General features: G+C 34.7%; 1 long non-coding RNA gene across 1 annotated transcript; it reads right to left on the bottom strand.

The window, feature by feature from the left end:
* Window positions 1–4397: 4397 nt before the first annotated feature.
* On the bottom strand, window positions 4398–8235 carry LOC138709045 (uncharacterized). Its single transcript, XR_011334814.1, has 2 exons — window positions 7993–8235; window positions 4398–4740 (listed from the first exon to the last, which is right to left on the bottom strand). It is a non-coding gene; the product is annotated as an uncharacterized lncRNA (long non-coding RNA).
* Between the last annotated feature and the right edge of the window lie 557 nt (window positions 8236–8792).

Below are 8792 nucleotides of genomic sequence, written 5' to 3'. Positions count from 1 at the left end.
ATAACAGTCTTTAAGAAGGAAAGGCAAGCTATAACAATCACTTAAAATTGAGCAGGTTCTCTTTTCCACTTAGCGCTTTATTTAATTCTAATTCTAATTTACTTCATCCCTCTTTATTTCTGCTTCCTTCAGCTTTTTTCTATTCTCTTACTCATTTCCTTCCATTTTAATGCTCTTCACGTCCCTCCTTACCTTCAAACGTTCTCTTCTTCCTAAGCTCCTCCCCTACAGTTTTCTGTATCTTCTCTACTTATTATTAATTTCTTTTTCTTCTCCCTTTCAGCTTAAATCCATCTCCCTTATTTCCTTCTGCTCCTTCTCTACCTGTCTTATATCTATACTTCGTTCCATAATGTCTGACAGGCGATGTACACATTGCCGGCAGAGAGAGAGAGGATGATAATTGCCATTGAACCAATAACATAGGTCTCATTCCACGCTTACTTTGAAGTTGGACGGTATGAAGCATTCTGCCCCCGTTTAACTTCAAGACAAACGTGGAATGGGACCTCTGTCATTGGTTGAACAGCAATCATACTTCTCTCCTCTTCTGCCGGCAACATATATATTTATTTATTTACTTACTTACTTAGTTACTTACTTAGTTATTTACTTACTTATTTATTTACTTACTTATTTATTTACTTATTTATTTATTTATTCATTTATTTATATTTTTATTTATTTATCTATTTATTTATTTTTTTATTTTTTATGTCTTTAATTATTCATTCATTCATCCATCCATCCATCCATCCATCCATCCATCCATCCATCCATCCATCCATCATATACTGCCCATGGAAATTGCTTAACCCAATATGGTTGAAAATTACAGCCCTTATGCACTACCTTTTCCCTTTCCTTACTTTGCTCACTCTTCGTTGATCCTTGTAGCGATGATAAACTGCCACCACTACAACCGAATTTATCATTCTGTTCCCTATAGTTTTTTGGCAGTTTTCTTTATTAAAAAATTACCTATTACCAACAGTTACATCGCAATCACTGATCACTCAAAAAACACTCACTAGCGACGATGATCACCACAAAAAACGATTACTGAAACAATGTTAATAACGGTTAGGTCTACTTTCAAATTTCGTAATAAATTTAATTATGATGAATTTTAATAATAATAATTTGTTAACTTGTATTAAGCAAAAATACAATCAAATACACTGTTAATTCCATATTATTATTTATGCTTGTTGATACTTATGACCAGGCTTAGAATCCGGGACACTTTAGCAACCAATGTACGCACAACTTGACTATAGAGTTCCTTGAACATAGTAGGCAGATATACTGTGAATGTAAACAACGACGTCAATGTGCTGCGTTATATTCTACTGTTAATAGTACAATTTAGTGACGGCGGAAAATGAAGTAGGGTACATACCTCACAAATTTCATGTCCCTCAGCGACATTGAAGGCGTTAGCGTTACAATGAACAACCACGTACATACTTGCAACTAGTTCGAAAAAACTATGAACTGAAAATGCACTATGATAGCCTGAGTTCGTTTCGTAGGGAGAGATGGAAGAATACTGTACCTCTGATCACGAACCGGATTGTACTCTAACGCACAGGTAAACAAAACTCAACGCGCCACCTCACTCCATCTGTACTCCGTTGCACTGTAACTTCACTTCATTCTCAAGTTGTCTCAGATCCTAAGCCTGCATATTATTATTTCTGCTTGTTCATACTTATGACCGTTATAAATGGTAGATTTGAACTGAAATGAAAAAATGAGGATCATGAACAAAGAAGAGGAATCACTGTTGCATTATGTATTTCACCTGTCTTAAACCCAGGAGAAAAGGAAGGAAGGAGACCTTGTAAGTTGCGTCACTAACATGTTCATTGCAACAGCTCTATGAATTTTAAATAATCATTTAAATTAATTATTACCTATTTTTAATTAGGAATCTCTGTCCGAATATTTGCAAGGACAAGATCCCTCCATTAATTTCATTGTGGTAGACGCCCCTGACCGTATAAGTTGAGGGGGCAGGAAGTTCCTTGCCCCCCAAGTCGGCGCCTATGATCACAAGTACAAAGAAAGGAAACAGAAAATCGTTTTAATAAGGCTGAAGGAGCCTTCATCATCTTACGGTCACTTGGTTGAAGTGCTGTTGGCTCAATAACATTTAAGTACAAGTCGAGGATTAAATAACCAATTGCCACAAACTAGAAAAGTCTAGAGAGAAACTCATTGCGTGTTGGTCTTTATTGCGTTCTTTTAGCCCTAATAAGGAACAAAAGGAAGTTATTATCCACCATATTCGAAGATTGTTCCTATTAAGTGTTAGGTGGTAATCAATTCAGTAATGAACGGGCTTATTGAAAGTGACAACGATATTAACTTCGTAAAAATAGCCATGAAAAGTTTCAAAGAATATCTGTGTACAGGAACAAACTATTATTACTCATTATCTTAAAATTAGCTCGTTTTGCTGTAATAATATTTAATATTCTTTAAATAAAAATCCAATTTTCCCAAAGTAAGGTAAACGAGATGATGACTCATTTTTAAGGCAGCATTCGCACTGAAACAAAAACGAAAGGAATAAAGAAGTGTATAATAGTATTTGTGGACTTAGAGAAGGCGTTTGCCAGAGTGGATTGCAACAAACTGATGAACATCCTGAAGGAAATAAGTGTGGATTGAAAAGACAGGAGGCTGTTCAGTAATCTATAATCGAAACAACGAGTCAAAGATCAGGATAGGAGAAGAAATGTCTGAAGGAAGTGAAATTGGGAGAGGAGTACGTCAAGGATGGCCTTTATCATATCCTGCTCAACATCTACTTGGAGGATTTGGTGAAGAACTGTTTTCAGAACATGGAGAGGTAAAAGTAGGAGGAGGAAGAAGAATAAAGTGCTCAAGATTTGCTGATGATATGGCGTTGTTAGCAGAAAAGGAGACGATACTAAGGGAAATGCTACTGAAACTAAATGACAGCTGTGAGCAGTATGGGATGAAGATAAATGCAAACAAGACGAAGACCATAGTTGTCTCAAGAAAAATAAAGAAGATAAACTTGCGAATTCTAAATGAGAGTAGAGTAAGTGGACAGCTTTAAATACTTGGGGTGTACTATAAGCAGTAACATGAACTGCTGCCAGGAAGTCAAAAGAAGGACAGCAGTGGCAAAGGAAGCTTTTAATAGAAAAAGGAGCATCTTCTGCGCACTTCTGAAAAAAAAACTAATGAAGATACTAGTGAAGTGCTTTGTGTCGAGTGTGGCATTGTATGGGGCAGAAACATGGACATTACGACGAAATGAAGAGAGACAAATAGAAGTATTTGAAATGTGGATATGGAGAAGAATGGAGCGTGTGAAGTGAAAAGACAGAGTAAGAAATGAAGTTGTGTTGAAAAGAGTTGAGTGAAGTAAGAATGATGCTGAACCTGATCAGGAAGAGAAAAAGGAATTAGTTGGACCACTGACTGAGAAGAAACTGCCTACTGAAGGATGCACTGGAAGGAATGGTGAACGGGAGAAGAGTTCGGGGCAGAAGAAGATATCAGATGATAGACGACATTAAGATATGTGGATCTTATGCGGAAACTAAGAGGAAGGCAGAAAATAGGAAAGATTGAAGAATGTTGGGTTTGCAGTGAAAGATCTGCCCATGGGTAGTACACTTATGTATGTATTTATATATGTATGTAGTACAAAACTGATAGCAGGCAATTCACCTAAATATATTTGAAGACCACAGGAATCCTCCTGTCTTTAGAAGCAAAATCATCGAACGGAAATAAACGAATCCGTATCGGCCAGTATAAGCGTCTCAAGCTAAGATTATGAATAACGAATCCGACTCGACCAGGACAAGCGTTCAGAGAAAAATTGTGTGACATTTTAAGATTAGAGAATGCATAGTTCTCACGATTAAAATATAATTTATGCAACAAATTTCTTCTCTTTCGCTTTATGAACAGGGAAAGCAATATTTCCTTGCCTTTCATGTATGCCTATAGCACGCTTGTCTGGATATAAAAATCCATCAGCTTGCAGTAAGGTATGAAAGCCAAAAAAGAAGGGGGGAGATCAAGAAACATCTGGATATGAGATTTTTAAAAAGACATACAGAAACATGGACTGGAAGATGGACAGTAACAGAATCGAAGTAAATGAGTTTGGAATAAAAAGCGGCCGCTGGAAAAGTGGAGAAACCTTTAAAGTAAAAATAATTATATTACTTAGGCCTACTCTAATAATAATAATAATAATAATAATAATAATAATAATAATAATAATAATAATAATAATAATAATAATAATAATAATACAAACAAGAAAAATACAATATGCTGACATATGTATCTGCACCCCGTAATACTGTCATCCCTGATGGAATAAATGAACAAACACAGTATAATACATAAACTTTACTTTATTTGCATTATATTAAAATATTTTGTAGTTGTTGTAAAGGCTACTTAACAAAATCATTGGCAAATGTATCAAAAAATTGAAACAAATGTATTTATTGAATATTTTGCGGATTAATTTTAAGGTTATAATTTAACGTCCTTTATCAAATGAGAGAATATTTCCACGTGTAACACAAGTAGGATAGAGGCATGGCTTCTTCAGGCAACGTACCAATTTGCCCGGGTCACGGCAGCGACATTCTCTGTTTTTTGGGCAGGGCTTATTGCATATTTGATCCTTGTGAGACTGCTGGGTGCAATCAACGGCTCCGTCCGCAGCAGATACTGAAATAAAAATGATGAACATATGAAACACATAAGACATACTGGGTGAGCAAATTATTTCTCGGCCGGAAAGTGGCAACTCTATCGGCGGGCGCGCTTCCACACGCCGGTTACAGAAACAGCAAGGTATCGGTGATTCTTCAAGCTAGTGATGTAATTATAAAAACTTCAAACGTCATTTACCCATCGAAATCAAGTGAGATTTTTAAAACTTCTGCTTTTTGTATGTTACAAATAGGGCCGGTTTCATTAACAAATGTTAAAATAGTATATTATAATACAGGGACATCATTTTATTTTTACTTCAATTTTTATTGTACCTGAGTTTTTGAATGTACTTCACTCCCACCCCTTCTACTAATGAAGTTCAACCGTCCTCCACACAGATCCAAGACCGCATATACAGTCATAGCAGCCTTACGGTCATAGTAAACAGTACGTTCCAAAATATGTTTGCGTTTTCCAGTAACGAAAGAGCCTTCAATATTGCATCATTTTCGCACAGGTACTGTCGTCCATTTGCCTACGTCGCATTCCGGTTTTCCCCACCTGCTTCTACTCGCCTCTCTGTAAAGGCTAGTGGCTGGGCTATCTTAGCTCTTTTCTGAGAACATTAATTTCTGTTAGGAATTGGACGTCTACGTAATATTATACCCATACAACTGTTTAAAATAACTTAAATAAAAGGACCTCGTTAAGTAATTAACTGTCACGTGATATCCCCCCTTTCTACGATCCTGCGACATAACCACTTGGATGGACAATAGATAGCATGTCTGAGTAATTTTATCTTTTCGGATCGAGCAGATTGAATTTACAGTACGTAAGGTGCTCTTTTACAGAGTAGGTACAGAATTATTTCAACATGAGTTACTAGTACGAAGGACGAAACTGGTAATTGGAATTACACACATTATAGCTGAAGCCTGTATCGAAATGAACGGCCACCATTTTGAAAAATGTGTTAAAATATCCATATTATGATTATTTTTCAATTGAACTTCATTCTCTAAAGTGTACGCTAATGTGCTGTAGACAGTATAATATACACTGCATAATGAATACATCGGCATGGACAGCTCAGTTGAATCACCGATACTACGCTGTCTCTATTACCATGTCTGAAAGCGTGCCCGCCGTTAGCCAAAGTTGCCGCTTTCCGGACGGGAGATAAATTGTTCAACCGGTAAAAAGAAAACAGTAATTGACTCAAAAATTAAATTCCATGGTTAAATAGATGTATGTTTTGAAGTGTTAACGGCTAGAAGAAGATTTTTTTAATAAAATCTTAAGTGTCCTTGAAGTATTTATTCAAAACAACTTCCCACTAACATTGCTCTTTTACTAAAATGTAATTCCTCCATTATTCCAACATTTACTATTCTACCTTTTAGTATGGGACCATTTCTCATTATATCGCGCAGACTGTTTGTGATATAAAAATGGTTAATATTTTCGTTGGACTATGTAACATTTTGAAATAACTTTATTGCATTTTTCGTTTATACCCGTGATTCTGTGACATTGTTACAAACTTTTAGGGTTGATAGAGATAATCAATACAAATAATTTTCATTTAGAAACCCATGTCCGGGAATGTTATGTTTGGTAGTTGCAAGCCTTGATAACTTAACTGTAGTCAGTGTAGTCAGCTAGCATCGAACTCAAGGTCATGTTTCTGAAGTTTTGTTACAGACTTCTATTCCTGCAAATGTTTGTGAATTCTAGCTGTACCTCCACACTGTACTCCTCGCTATTCTTCACCTTCACCACATCCACTATTCGTCTGTGAAATTCTCTAGCCTCTCTTATCAAGAACTGTCAGTCTCCAAAACAGCTTGCGTTTATGCATACCAAGTATCTTGTAACAATAGTATCTGCCTAAGTTAGTTCTAAAATATGCACTATTCATAAAGACTAGTTGTAAGATTAATGCTTGCAAATAACTTATTAAAATATGTCTCTATGTTTCATGAAAAAACAACCTTACGGTCTTATCTTATGAATTTTTTATTATTATTATTATTATTATTATTATTATTATTATTACTATTATTATTAAGCCAATTATTATTACTATTATTATTGTGTATTATTATTATTATTATTATTATTATTATTATCATTACTTCATTATTATAAACATGGTATGGGCTAGTTGGCATCGTAAATGATATTTCGACAGATAAAGTCTTGCAGTTTCTCTTCCATTTCCATTTTTTCCTTCCATAAATGAAATGTATATCAGCAAGTTCCCTTAATTTGAATCTTCCTGTGATAACAAGAAAGTAAAGGAAATAAAACTATTATCTGTATTTATGCAATATTTAACCGAGATAAATCTAACTCCATACAAGAACAGCTGTATATGAACTGAGATGAAGTTTCAGTACATTGGCCATGAATTCGATGCCAGATGGTTATTTTATTATACACTGTAAACAAGGTTCTATACCCATTCACATGAAGCTGGTAATGTTTACAAAAATCACCATGACATCAAGGCAGGCATACATAAAAAAAACAAAAGAATGTTTATTTTACCACGGTCCTTCATTATTACTTAGACTGGTTAGCATGCACACTGTAATTACAAAACTGAACGTTTCCTGCCACGGGTTTCTATATGAAAGTTGTTCATAATGATCTCCTCTTTATTTTTAAAGTTTATAAAAAAGTCACAAAATCACTCTATATATATATATATATATATATATATATATATATATATATATATATAATATGTGTGTGCCGTGTGAATTCCTTCCCTTGAAACACTACTCCGAAATTAATAATGAATCTGAACAACGCAATTGTGTACAGGTCATTCGTTATCTCGTGAAATCAAATAGACGTAGACTATGCTCCATAGCTCACATTAAGAACCTTATGGAGGGGATAAGTGAGCTAGATAGGTACAAGTCGAAACATAGTGAGGGAGGGAAGTATTCCAGTCCACTTTTTCTTCCCCTCAAGCGTAATAGATTCCACAAAATAACGAATGGCCTTTTATTTTTTTTATTTTTATGTGTCCTAAATCACATCGGTACATCATAGCTTTAATTGTTATGTTTAAAATATATAAAATAATACCATATTAGCTCCAAGGATTGTACAATACCAGCGATTTTGTTTAATCCTCTTGTTAACGAACGAAAAAAAATATTATTATTACCAAAAGCTTAATATGGCTAACTTAAATCCTACTTCAAAGTATTCTTTCATTTGTAATATAATATTCAAAATACTTACGTAATAGAACTACCCCAATGAGAAGACAATACAGAGGAAGCAGCTTCATGATTATATATCTACAATATAAATTCTGCAGTAAATTTTCAACATCTTTATATATGCATGTGGTGTTACACACTTCCTTGAACTGACACTCCCAAGAAACCACAATCGAGAAGGAATATCCGCATTGTCTATTTTTATGAAATCTGACATAGCACAGTTATCAGAATAGGCGCATTATTTAATTGTGTTCTGAACTGAACCTGGAAATAAAATGAATAGCTCTGTAACTTGAATAAACTATGAAGAACATACCTGGTTGATTCAATAATCTCCAATCTCATCCCATACGTTCTTTTTGCGTATTGGATTGCTATAATTCTAATTTGACAAATTGTAAAGCTCTTCACACTATTGGACTAACAAAATAAGCTTCGCGTCATCCATTTAATTTATAGTTTATACCGCCAATATTACCGCGATTGGAAACATTGCAATGGATATAATTTTCATGTCATTCTTTATTTCGATTTTGGCCCGTACGGAAATCCGTTTAGAATTCTCTGATCAGAATTCTAATCGGAATCCGGACAGAGGCGATACGGCCAAGTGTGCGTTGCTCCATTTAAAATAATGTAAAGAATAAAATTCCGAGCGCGTCGAACGAATCCTATGCAGTAAGTGAGCGCCTACATTTAATCTTGTGAACTTCTGTAGTTCACAGTTTCATTATTTTATGAAAATTAGCGTTGTAGAAAGAATGCAGTAAAGTTTTATAAATCATTTTTATAATATTACAGGCCTTTAAAAATTGA

Source organism: Periplaneta americana, chromosome 1, assembly GCF_040183065.1.
Source record: "Periplaneta americana isolate PAMFEO1 chromosome 1, P.americana_PAMFEO1_priV1, whole genome shotgun sequence".
NCBI lineage: Eukaryota > Metazoa > Arthropoda > Insecta > Blattodea > Blattidae > Periplaneta > Periplaneta americana.
The sequence above is the reverse complement of the archived record's forward strand: the minus strand, read 5'-3'. Positions and strand labels throughout refer to the sequence as shown.